The following is a 14556-nucleotide window of genomic DNA, read 5'->3' on the forward strand; positions in this document are numbered from 1 at the left end:
ATTTTGTTCTATTATTTTAAATTAAGTACAAATTCACAAATGCCTGTTCTGATATGCTGTGACTTTTACTCATCCTTAATAATGAACATGTGGCTAGGTCAAGACTCAGTTCTTAAATTAACTTTTATTTGTGGGAGGCAGCTAAAGTGTGGTTCTAAATGAGACACGTAGGATTCTAAAGGGCACACAGGTAAATAGTTTTAATAATGTCATTATAGGTGTACAGTGTCATTATTCTCACATGTACAGAGTGCAAGGAAATTCCTACTTGCCTGTTTTAATAATCACACAGCACGTTGCCACTCTCCAGATTAGTGTGTACACTTATCTTACCTTGAAATGTATGAAATGAGGCATTTTAAACTCAGAAGTACTGTATTTTATGACTCTATAACGATATAAAATGCCAGCTTGTACTGTGCAACCTATAGACAATATTGTTGCAGCATGCTGGTGCTGTGGCTCCAGCCGCACAAAGTGAAGTGAGAATTGGACAGCTGGGAAACAATGTGAATCTACTAACAGTCACATTGCTTATGTTTATCTGAAAAACAAAAGAAACCAGCATGAAAGAAAGCTTCACAGCACTGATATGGCAGCTCCCAACATGGGTAAATATCATAACAGTTTAAGATGTTTAATGAATTAATTGTCTCAGTTTGGTTTGTTTACTTACTTTTGAACATTAAGACGCAGCATGGCCAATTAGACACTGATACCACATGTAACATTAAAGTTAAAGATAAAAGGAGGCTTGTGACCTCAGACAAATTACTCCCAATCAGCACTAAACTGAAACTGTATTGAGGGCAGCTAATGTAGCTAATTGCTACTTTTTTAAAACTAGATGTGTGGCAGCTCATCCCACCGCTGCCACCAAATGTGATGGTGTGGGTCGTCTCCATGCTCCTTGTTGCCTTTGGGAGCCGCTTGAACCTGACACCATTGGTAGTCATGACTGGGATGAGCTTGGCAGATGAGGGCAAAACACACAATGCATCATAAGGGATAGATGCAAAATAATTTGTGCTTTTATTAAAAGCAATCAAATGAACAGTGTCCCAAACTGCAGTTGTTCAAAAATGTTCAATAATAAATAATCCAAAAATAAAAGGTGCTGGTAGAGGTTTAAAAACAGTTCGATAAATAATTCATTAAAAACAAGGAGGTTAAAACCAGAGACAGTCCATAAAAAACAGTGAGCCCCAATGCTTCCCTTTAAGCCTGGTTTCTCCTCCTGTTAACCTGTCAGGACCTTGCAGAAGGAGAAGACGCCCACCGATAGGTGCAGTCAACCTTCATATCGGGGCTCTGTTCCCTGCCATCCTTCCTTCAGCATATGCAGGGCAACCTGTCGAGCCCCACATGCCTCTCCTGTTGCTCATCTTTGGCCCTTGCGGGGAGATGCCATCAATCAGGCCGCTTCTACTCCCAAGAAAGCGCTCAGTAGGAGCACCCCATCACAGCCTCTGGCTCCCATGGCCCTGAGGCTCACTCCCAACCACCTGCCTCACTCCTTTCATTTCGGATGCTCTCACTTTCCATCTCTACCTCTGCCTCTCTTTCTTCCTTTTCCTTTTAATCTCATTCGTGTCTCGAGTCTACCTCCCTCAGTCACTGGCCAGTCCCTGTTCTTCTCGTTCATCCTTTTTGTTCCTCTGAACACTTGTGCTTTCCTTTTAAAATGGGAAGCATGGCACAGCTGCGGCAATCAGCAGCTTCCAACGCCAATTAGGGTCACAGGCAATCCTGCACCTGTGCACTAAGTGCAGGGCCGTCCGCTCCTGCATCGCAACCAGGAACCGCTCTCGCCACACAACTATGCCCCCACCCAAAGACGCGAGTGTGGCAATTAGAGTTATTTATTTATTAAAACAGCCACCTTTCTCAGCAGTGGACCCCACTTTACCTCAAGCACAATTTAGAATCTGAAACTTTGGAAGCTGACCAGAAATCTTTTTTATCCAGAACCACATGGGAGCACACTGGCTTATTCTTTTTACTATCTCAACTGAACTGGATTATGTGGAGAATCTCATTGAGGTACCAGTGCCATTAAGCAGAGATTAACTCATCAGAAAATATGATGCTGTGATTACTAGGCCAGTGGAGTCAGTCCCGGTGATTGTTCACTTTGACCCCTGAATATGTCGTTCAGTGTCCAACTAAAAATGTCCTAAAGGTCTTCAAAACTGAGTTGAAATGGTGGTCTGATAAGTAGGAAGTAGATGATCATATAGAACCTCTGGCTGAGAATTCAGAATGGGTAGGCCTATGCAATTTTCTTATTGCCAAGCCATCTGAAAAGATGTGAATTTGTGTTGTTCCCAAACATTTCAACTAGACTTCTGAAAGGTCTCAAGCATTATACCTACCTTTGAATATGTGTTGTACAAGATCCCTAAGGCCAAACTGTTTACTTTGGCAAAAATAAAAAATTAAGTCCTACAATGTAATGCTAATGGCAGGCATCACCAGTGTAAGGGCAAGAGTAAGGGATATTTTCATTGAAGGATGATGGAATTCAGATAAAGATGCAAGCTGTGATTATAATGCTAACTTGTTCTGTCTAATATGACGTGAATCTGAGACTGCCTTACAAAGTTTTAATTCAAGTTCTCCGAAATATACTTTCATGGCCATGTCCTCTCAGCCAGTGGCCTTAAACCAGATCTAGAGAAGATTATGGTCATAATAGAAATGCCAACAACATGTGACGTTAAAGCAGTGCAACCATCTGGTTGGATGTGTACCCTGTGTAAGATCACTGATCAACTAAATCTCTGTCTAGAACAGGCTTGCAGAAAATGAAGTATCTTGTGGAATCCATCTGCAATACTATAATGGATTCAAGACTGTCTCTGTCCAAAGTGGTTCTTGCCATCATTGCTATTATTGTCATCTAAAGCAGAAAGGTAAACCAGTTGCCTATGATTAAAAAAATGAACAAATTGAGAAATGCCTCAGCATTGTATTCACATGTCAAAGCTTTTAGTGGAGGACTCTGTAAGGACGAAGCCTCTGTTAGGATACAGATGTTTGTCACCTGTCTTACAACATAAGAAAAGAAAAGAGACAATTTAGTTTCTGCTTCCCTATGTGACTTGATAGTTTGTTCCAGATTACTCTTTGTGTAAAGAAGCATTTCTTGGATTCAATCCTAAATGCACTTTCCCCTAAATTCTAATTTCTGTGCAAAGGTTAGCTCCCAGATCCAACATGGTGAAGGTAGGTTTCTCCCTTTCTCAGCAAAGTAAAGTGGATCTGAGATGAGCAAAGCATTTCTAATCCTACTTCACAAAAGATTTATCTGTGACACTTTCACAGACAAAAAGAAAGATGGATTGATTGATTGTTTATGTTGAAATAATGCTTTGCCCAGGATAAGCTTCCTGACTTTGTGACAATGTAGTTAGGATAAACTATGTTTCCCCATAATCCTGAACAGGATTAGGCAGTTTTTTTGTTTTTTTTTTATTTTATGCCATGAATAGTAAGTGTTTTTGAAAAGCATATGCACCTAGAAGCTTGCATATTAGTCTAACTTGTGGCCAAACTGTTTATGTTAACATGAGTTATTAATATCTACCTAAGACTCATTTGTAGAAATAAGTCAAACTAAAGTAATATATATATATATATATATATATATATATATATATATATATATATATATATATATATATATATATATATATATATACACAAATATAATAACATGTCATATCACTTGAAAAAAGTTTCTGATGACTCCACATTTATGGGGTGTATTGATAAGGAGAATGAGACAGAGTATAGAAATCATGTGTTTCTTGATGCAAAGAGAACTGCCTGCAACCTAACATCACCAAAACCAAATAGCCTCTATGTAGAGATGGTGCACTCAGACAAGTACTTGGGGGTCAATATCAATGACAAGTTAGGCTGATCTTGTAACACAGACGAACTATATAAGGAAGGGCAGAGAATGCTCTTTTTTCTTAGGAGACTATAATATTGGAATTGACACCTTTCACATCTTCTATAACTCTGTGATGGCCAGTGTGATTTTCAATGCTGTGATGTGCTGGGCTGGTAACATCACTTCAAGAGAGGCCCACTGAATTAACAAGATAGTTAAAAGGACACACTCAGTTATAGGATGCACTTTCAACCCTCTGGAGTTCTTAGTAAAGGACAGAATTTAAACACAACTGAGTGACATTATGATCAATGCTGCACATCCTCTCTCTGACACACTAGCACTGAGGATTTTCAGCCAACAAATCATTCAGCAGAAGTGTTTCAAGAAACACTACTGGGGCTCCTTTATATCAATAGCAATACACCTGCATAATGCCTCACTGGGAGTGGGAATTTCATTTTGGTGTGTATGGGTCTGTCTGTCTATCTATCTATCTATCTATCTATCTATCTATCTATCTATCTATCTATCTATCTATCTATCTATCTATCTATCTATCTATCTATCTATCTAAAGAGCTTCTGTAAAAAGCCAAACTTATCCTTAGGGAAAAGTAAAGTTCTATTTGTCTGTGATTACAACTTTTTGAATCAAACCCAACCCCAACCTTCCACTTTCATAATGAAGAATTTTAAAGAAATATGTTTCTGTGAACACAGAATCCTGTTAATTATATTTATTTTGCAGGAGGTTTACACTATTAGCAGAAAAAACAGACAAGTGCGCTTGCTTGATTTCCTTCTTTGAATCATTGAGTGCTTCTTAGCAAGTCACTTAACCTCCCTTTATAAATCAATGTAATCAAAGTAACTAATTGCGGTAGCTATACTTGTAAAGAGCCTTAGGATGGGTATAGATAGCACGGTGGTCTTCCTATTGTTCTCAGACTGCAGCACAAAAGCTGTCTCATATCACAGCTTGAAATTCACACTAAAATAATCAATTATTAAACATATCAATTTAAATTATTTGTCACAAACAGTACTATTAAAATTAACACAAGCAATTTTCATCTAATTCATATCCTTCATGAAAATGTTGATGAGGTCCAATTGCCAGACGTTTATACATTACTTAAAAAGGTCTAAAAATGAAAAAACTAAAGTATAATATTTAAATTAAATTGCATATTTCCCTCATAACTTAAACTAATGCATGTCTATATTAATTAATGACAGATATAAGTAAACGTTCTCATTTTTTAAATACTTCGGATTTTCATTTAGGACCATTGCTTAATATTCTTATTACCACTCAAGCACAATTCTAATTTCAGAAAAATGTGTGACAGACTTCATCTTGTAGTTTGCAGTAACAGTCAGGACAGCTCCTGACTCACAAAACATTCAATATATAATGAGGTGTATACATTCGAAGGCTGCATATTTTTGGATTCACAAGGAAACAAGAAAACACAGCCAGGAATAAATTGCAGGTCATAAAAGGGTTTAATGGCTAATTAAGGAGTCTTCTTCGCTTAATGATCAGCCACATAGGAGACTACCAGTATTCATTAGTGCAAGAAAACTGATAGCAATAATTAATCGCCTGAATCACTGAAGCAGTCACCTCTGTACATTCCCTATGAAGAGGTCCCTGCATTTTTCAATGTTCCCTGTTTTATGATTGCTTGTTTAAGGGTCTTATTTAGATCGCCACCCACAGCAGTCACTGTCAATCTGCCCAGTTTATGCAAAACAATAGTCTTGACAGTTATCTAGTACCTGTACATAACATAACGATATATAAATAGCTCATGGGTCATCTTTATTTCAGTTTCTACTGACCTAAAATCTTACTTAAATGTACACCAGAGGCTAATTTAATGCAGAAAATTTATATCAGTTTCTGATATTCCTTTATGGGAGTGGTTCTCAATCTGAATCCAGGGGACTCCATGTGGCTGCAGGTTTTTATTTCAACCAACATCTCTTTTTACTTGAACTCCTACCCTAATTAAGCAAACTATTATCGCCCAGTTGCCAGTTTGGTGTCAATGTAGAAATTAGAAAACTAAGTTTGGTAAATATTTATTAGACTTCACCAACCATTTTTTACTATATGTTACATGGGGATAGTTTAGTGTTTTTTTTAACTTAACTTAATTATGATTTAATTATGACTTTTCATTCTGCTTGTCCAGTTGTTATTGGGTATTTAATCCATTATTTACTAATAAGCCTGTTTGTGAGTCCAGTGCTGAAGAAGATGCAGGCTTTCAATAGTCAGTGTCACTTGTCCAGGTGTCTGATCTACACATTTTTAATTGTCATTATAAGAATTCAATTAAGAGAGCAAAATACTCAGAACACAATGCAAATTAATAAACATCAATAGAAAGCTAAAAATGTAACATTATAGCAAAAGTCCAGATACTTTTAAATGTCTTTTAAATGTAAATAAATCACACTGCTGTGCTTTTCTGAATGCAGACCAAGAGAGAAGAAAAACACCAGCTGATCAAATCTGATAAATTAGAGGTAAAATGACACATTGACTGTGAAAGTGGTTGGAACAGCGCTATAGGATCTCAAAGTCTGAGTCTCAGTACCACTGCTTTATAGAGCAGACTGGTTAGCCCATGTGTTCCACTTCAATGTGAAGATTATAAGTGCATATAAATTATTACTTCCTGAGATGGAATGATAACTGGAAAATTTTGAAGTAGTAAATTTAAAGATAAGATAAATAAAAAAATGAATAACTCAAAAGGTATTGTTAATTGCTGAAATGCAAGCTAATAAAGAACAAAAATAAAGTACATCAAACAAATGTATATATACATAAATGTAAATGCATGTTTATAAAGCTGTACAATGAAAGGAAATTTAGACTAACTAGTAAACAGATTACTCTGTGAAAGTCTATAGTATGTATGGATTTTCTCTGCTTAGCTATAATATTAGTTAGAATAGAAGAACTTACAAATTGGCCTACAAAGCCAATTCTTTTCAACACTCCAAGTCTCTTCTATGCTTATTGCATTTCTATTTTTCTATATTTTTTTTTCAGAAGCGTTTTTTTGGACTTGTTCTGTGTGCTTTCAACATTTCATCAGTTAGTGTTTTTTAGCAATAATTGCTTTGTTTCTGTTATTCTGTCTTCTTTAAACAGCTTTCTTCCATTTGTTCATCTCTTTGTTTTAGAGGGGTAACTATAGTGTTTTGTGACACAGTAGAACTAATTAAAAACAAATGATATAGTTATTAAAAAGCAATATAAATGGCCTTATCGGTCAATATAACAATAATAGGTTAATTTACATGTTCTTGAATCTTGATTTAAATGTATATATAGTGTGTGTGTGTGTCTGTCCGGCCCGGAAGTGAGAGATGGAGTCGGGGTAAGGGCTCGCCTCCAAGGAAACAGAAAACTTGCTTAGTCACTAATAACACAAGCGAGGCCAGCAAGGCAGCAAAATGAAACTTCAGAAGAAAGACAAAGTCGCTTAGCCGCTAACATCAGCAAAACAGTATCCCTTTTACTTTTCCTCCTGTCGCTAATACACAAGTGAGGCAAAATGCCCAAAGTAGTTCCTTTCAATTACCTGACATCTCTACATTTCAATTTTTTTCTGATAATTTCAATAGGAAATCCAATTTCTAGGATCCAGGGCTTTTTACAGCATGGGCTTACACAGCTAGTGTATATATTGTGACAATAATACAACATAGACATCATAAAGATTTGGGGCAGCCACCCGTATATTGTTTTCCCAGCTGCAAAAGTTTAAGTTTTTGAGCACGATGTGCATAGAACAGAGTCCACAACAGAACTGAATACAGTAGGCAAAGATGGAGGCTTTAAAGGCCAGTAGAGGAACTGATGTCATCAAAAGGGCCGGAACCAGAAGTGACTTCAGCAAAGGGGCCGGCTTCGGAAGTGACGTCAGCAAAGGGGCCAGCTCTGGAAGTGATGTCTTCTGAGGCGCCGGAACCTTGCAGGATTTCCCGGGAAAGGTCTGTAGGGAACTGAGAAAGACAGTCAGCACACTCCACTGCCCCCTGGTCGGATGTTTTATTACTCAGACCCTTTAGCTGCCTCCTACTCGCATGTGTGTGACAAGGCCCCCCCCCCTCAGCCCAGACCCATCGGGTCGGGCATCCTGTACTGAGAGGTCGTGGGCACAAGAGAGAGCAGCAGCGTTGGCATGGAGAGAGCCCTTACGATAAACTAGCGAAAACTTGTAAGGTTGAAGGTCAAGAAACCACCTAGTGACCCGTGGATTCAACTCTTTGTGAAGGGCCATTCACTGTAAGGGAGCATGGTCCGTCACCAGAGTGAACTCCCGGCCCAAGAGGTAGTACCTCAACTGTGTAATCGCCCATTTAATCACAAGGGCTTCCCGTTCCACCACTGCGTATCTGGTCTCCCGATCCAACAGTTTCCGGCTCAGGTACATGACAGGGTGTTCAACAACATTGACGCTTTGGCTCAGCACGGCCCCCAAGCCTGTGTCTGAAGCATCCGTCTGGAGAATAAAAGGGAGAGAAAAATTAGAAGCTTTTAATATTGGTGCTGAAGTAAGAGCCTGTTTTAAGTCACAGAATGCAGTGTCCGCCTTGTCAGTCAATACCACATGATTAAGAGCCCTCTTCTTTGTTAGATCAGTCAAGGATGTAGCTCTCTCTGAAAACCTAGGTACGAACCGGCAGTAAGTTTTTGAGCACGATGTGCATAGAACAGAGTCCACAACAGAACTGACTACAGTAGACAAAGATGAATGGAGTCTTTAAAGCCCCGTATAGGAACTGATGTCATCAAAAGGGCCGGAACCAGAAGTGACTTCAGGAAAGGGGCCGGCTTCAAAAGTGATGTCAGCAAAGGGGCCGGCTTCAGAAGTTACGTCAGCAAAGGGGCTGGCTCCGGAAGTGATGTCCTCTGAGGCACCGGAACCTTGCAGGATTTCCCGGGAAAGGTGCACTCCGCCACCCCCTGGTCGGATGTTTTATTACCATTACTCAAACCCTTTAGCTGCCTCCTACTCGCATGTGTGTGGCAATATATATACTGTATATATATATATATATATATATATATATATATATATATATATATATACACACTCACAAACACACACGCAATAGATATACTGTATATACAGTAGATATAATCAAATTATTTTGATTAACCAAATATTAGTAAAACTACTAAGCCCTTGTTAGGATAATATTATACGTATTTTTTTTTCAAATATTTTAAGTGTGGAACCTTATATAAACGGAATATACTCAGCATAGATAAATAGAAAGCACTTAAAATATTTGCTGGGTACTTTAATTAAAATATTTCGCCTTTTTTTCTAGTTGTCTGGAGTCACTTAAAACTGTTATATTTGCTAGTTTTCAACAAGCTGAAAGTCTTTTGTGAAGTACAAAAAGAAACCGTAATCTGTAAACATAAGGCTAAAATGCAGACTAGTCCAACTTGTACACTGCCTAATATTTCACAATTGTGGGTTCTTTATGTAATTAAAAATTTAAAAACAAATTAAAAAGCCCAAAACTGACAATATGTAAGCACTAAACTGTAAATTTGTAACATTTCAGATGCATATAGTTTTGCAAGTTAATCTGAATGACTTACTAGCTTTGATTTTATATTGTATATAATACAATTTTTTTGCTACGAAAGGGACTGTTAGATTACCAAACAATAGATGTTGTATAAAATTATTCGTTCTTCTACCATTCATCCAAAGGATACAAAGGAACTTCTCCCTTATAACTAAACCAAGGGCAAAGACATTTATAAGAAATACGATGGTCCTCAAGGTAACATAAACAAATAATATTGTTTCTGAAATTTCTCTTCAAAGGTTTTCAGTTTTTTACTCCTATTATACTGCAAGTCAAATCGATTGCTTAAACAATATATATGTCAACATTTAATGTTATGCTTACCCACTATACTTTGTTTTCCCTTCTGAAAATTTAAACAGCAATGAAAAGCCATAAAAGAATAACTCACAGCCAGTTGTAAACGTGTGATCAAAAACAGATTGGAGAGACTGAGACTAGCATAACCTGTGAAGAGGCCACAGTAAGTGAACTAACAGTTGGGTACTGCATTGTTACCATGACAGAATTATCATAATGTACAAATTTGAAGTACTGTATCTTGTCATACATATGTTAAAGTAGAGGACAACCTAACTAAGGTAGGTCCATGTCTGTCAGCAAAAAATATTTATGGTTACAATGGCAAGATATATAAATGCTGGATATTAAAGAATAACAAAAGTATTCCATGGTATGATAAATCCTGGTTTCTGGTTATTGGCATTGATGTAAGAATGAGATATGGTGGAAAAACAGTGAATCCAAGAAGCCATTCTGTCATGAGCTTTTTCACAGGATAATGATCTATAGGGTAGGAAACTGTTTCAGGACCATGGTACTTGCCTTGTCTTCATCCACTCCTGCGCCTGTGGCATGAGATGGAAATAGCTATTTATTGTTGAAATCCAAAGCTATTAGTAATTTTCCACCACTAGAGGACATACTGTAATCAACTTTGTCAAAAACTTGTCTGGCGCTTTCAACACTTCTGCCAGCACTTGAAGTGCATATTGAATACTTTGAGACCACTGCATTTGAATTGAGACTGTTTTGTGCAAAAATTCAATATAAAGTTGCTATTAGTTAAATTGTTCTAACAAACTTAACACCAGGTTTAGACATAAGACAGGAACTAGCTCTGAACGATGCACAAGGAAACTTCATTTCATGCCAAAGCAAACTTTAGAGTGATTTTATTATAATGTGATCAAAATCCTGCTAATTAAAATAACTATATGTAATATGAGTTTTGATAAGATGTTTCTATAAATATTCACAAAAATTTTAAAAGTTTCTAAAATATCTGCTAGATGATTTATGATGACTAAAGGAGTGAATTGTAAATCATATAGAATGTACAGTGGACCTGCAGTAACTGAACTGGCAGTTTAAGCTTTTGAAATCTCTTTTAAATTACCTGTACCTTAATATTTTTATCGATATTTCATCTTATTGATTTTATCTTTCAATTTAATATTTACTAAAGGAAGAAAATCAGTAACTGCACTGGGTTGAACAAGTTTTAGTATTCAGAATTGCCACAATAAAGGGTAAACCTTTATAGATCAGGAAGTAATTGCATTCTCATGTTTTTTCCCATTAATATAATTTCCATGTGCACAGCATCTGATGAGCATTCACTGCTTTTGGTCTCACTTAATATTGCAGTCAGGTACATTAGTACATAAAATTACTGGGGTAGGACCTGTCTGTCTGTTCACATGACAATGTCTAGTGGACAGCAGATAGCTACCTTTTTTCAATAGTCTCAAAAATTGTTGGTTCTTCTCCTCACTCAGAATGTGCACTGGTCTCATCCACTGTGGGAGATGAATGTCTAAGATGGTGCTCTGTATTCAGCAGTGTTTATTTTCATTTTTGTATCTATATCCTCTACATCATTAAACCCCAGAGTAATTGCTGTAAATTATATTAGAACGTGAGTAGGGACAGATGGGAAAAGAAAGAAAAGAAAAGAAAGACCTTAAACAGAATGAAGTCTCAGTCTGAGGTTCAAGTTTAAGTTCACAATATGCTCTACCACAGGCTGAGCTTGAGGAGACAGACTAAGGAATGGATCAGCGAGGATCTCCTGACCAGCTACTGAAGAACTGATTACTTCTTCATTGATAATAATTTATTTCCTACTATCAAATCTTGTAAGTACAACACTATTGTTATCTCTGACCATACTTCTCTTATCTTGGAGCTCAAATTGCTGTGTCGTACATATTAATCACATGACTTGCATCTTAACCCCCTATCATTAGCAGATGTGAAAGTTACAAAGTTCAACTCTAAATAAATAATTTTTTAGAGAATAACGTATCATCAGAGGTTTCCGTATGCTTTGGGAAAAACTGAAGGCATTTTAAGAGGACAGATTATTTTATATCTCTCTCATAAAAATAAACTGGACACCAAGAAGAATTAATTAATAGATCATAGTAGATCATAAATAATATGGAAGAATAATTTTAAGGTAACATAGCATTTATCTTAAACAAACAGCATAAAGAGTTAATAAATATCAGAAACCTGTTCATGCATATCAGGAAGCCACATAAAGGTCAAGTGAACAAAGACAGAGACAAAGATGTAATACACAAAATGTACTGATGACTAAGAAGTCAGCAGATATCTTTTGAGCAACCAGACAGGACAGTTGTTATATACACAGAAATTTCATGGGTATTGGCTCAACCCAAAAGGTATAAGAAGAATCAGAATATAATATGACTTTATTTTATACAAGTTATTTAGGGGTAAACCAATGAACCAACCAGAGTAAATGTATGCATTGATTGACACTGTTACTATAAAATAGACCTGCACCCTTAATATCTGACCATTCTGATCATGCTGTAGAAGAATACTCCCTATTCAAGCATTAGATGAAGAGTAATAACAACAACAACAACAACAACAACATTTATTTATATAGCACATTTTCATACAAAAAGTAGCTCAAAGTGCTTTACATAATGAAGAAAAGAAGAATAAAAGACAAATAAGAAATTAAAATAAGACATTAGTTAACATAGAAAGGAGTAAGGTCCGATGGCCAGGGTGGACAGAAAAAACAAAAAAAAACTCCAGAAGGCTGGAGAAAAAAATAAAATCTGTAGGGGTTCCAGGCCACGAGACCGCCCAGTCCCCTTTGGGCATTCTACCTAACATAAATGAAATAGTCCTCTTTGTAGTTAGGGTTCTCACGGAGTCACTTGATGCTGATGGTTATACAGACTTCTGGCTTTTAATCCATCCATCATTGTTGGAACATCATGGTGCTTTGGGTAGATGGTGGTGGCACAAGCCACCACCAATAGGACACCGGAAAAGAAAACAGAAGAGAGAGTAGGGGTTAGTACAAATTTTGAATGAATAGTTATTATAATGAATTGGATATACAGAGTGTCAGGATTAAATTACAGTGAAGTTATGAGAAGGCCATGTTAAAGTAATGTGTTTTCAGTAGTTTTTTAAAGTGCTCCACTGTATTAGCCTGGCGAATTCCTACTGGCAGGCTATTCCAGATTTTAGGTGCATAACAGCAGAAGGCCGCCTCACCACTTCTTTTAAGTTTTGCTCTTGGAATTCTAAGGAGACACTCAGTTGAGGATCTGAGGTTGCGATTTGGAATATAAGGTGTCAGACATTCCGATATATAAGACGGGGCAAGATTATTTAAAGCTTTATAAACCATAAGCAGAATTTTAAAGTCAATTCTGAATGACACAGGTAACCAGTGTAGTGACATCAAAACTGGAGAAATGTGTTCGGATTTTCTTTTCCTGGTAAGGATTCTAGCAGCTGCATTCTGCACTAACTGCAAACGATTGATGTCTTTTTTGGGTAGTCCTGAGAGGAGTGCATTACAGTAATCTAGCCGACTAAAGACAAACGCATGAACTAATTTCTCTGCATCTTTCGATGATATAAGAGGTCTAACTTTTGCTATGTTCCTTAGGTGAAAAAATGCTGTCCTAGTGATTTTATTAATATGCGATTTAAAATTCAGATTACAATCAACGGTTACCCCTAAGCTTTTTACCTCCGATTTGACTTTTAATCCTAATGCATCCAGTTTATTTCTAATAGCCTCATTGTATCCATTATTGCCAATCACTAAGATTTCGGTTTTTTCTTTATTTAATTTGAGAAAGTTACTATTCATCCATTCTGAGATACAGGTTAGACATTGTGTTAGCGAATCAAGAGATTTGGGGTCATCAGGTGCTATTGATAAATACAGCTGTGTGTCATCAGCATAGCTGTGGTAGCTCACGTTATGTCCCGAGATAATCTGACCTAATGGAAGCATGTAGATTGAGAAGAGCAGCGGACCCAGGATAGAGCCTTGTGGAACACCATATAGAATATCATGTGTCTTTGAGTTATAATTACCACAACTAACAAAGAATTTTCTCCCTGCCAGGTAGGATTCAAACCAGTTTAAGACACTGCCAGAGAGGCCCACCCATTGACTAAGGCGATTCTTAAGAATATTATGATCAATAGTGTCAAATGCGGCACTCAAATCTAAGAGGATGAGAACAGATAAATGGCCTCTGTCTGCATTTACCCGCAAGTCATTTACTACTTTAACGAGTGCAGTTTCTGTGCTGTGATTTGTTCTAAAACCTGACTGAAATTTATCAAGAATAGCATGTTTATTGAGGTGCTCATTTAACTGCATAATGACTGCCTTCTCTAGAATTTTACTTAAGAAAGGCAGGTTAGAGATGGGTCTATAATTTTCAAGAGAAGAGGGGTCGAGATTATTTTTCTTAAGTAGGGGTTTAACTACCGCAGTCTTAAGACAGTCTGGGAAGACCCCCGTATCTAATGACGAATTTACTATGTCAAGAACATTATCAATAAGCACACCCGATACTTCTTTGAAAAAATTTGTTGGTATTGGGTCAAGGGCACAGGTGGATGGTTTCATTTGAGAAATTATTTTATGTAAATCAGGTAAATCTATCCTAGTGAAAGACTCTAATTTATTTATTATGGAGTACTGGGGTT

This window comes from Erpetoichthys calabaricus, chromosome 10 (genome assembly GCF_900747795.2).
Source record: "Erpetoichthys calabaricus chromosome 10, fErpCal1.3, whole genome shotgun sequence".
NCBI classification, from domain to species: Eukaryota; Metazoa; Chordata; class Cladistia; order Polypteriformes; family Polypteridae; genus Erpetoichthys; species Erpetoichthys calabaricus.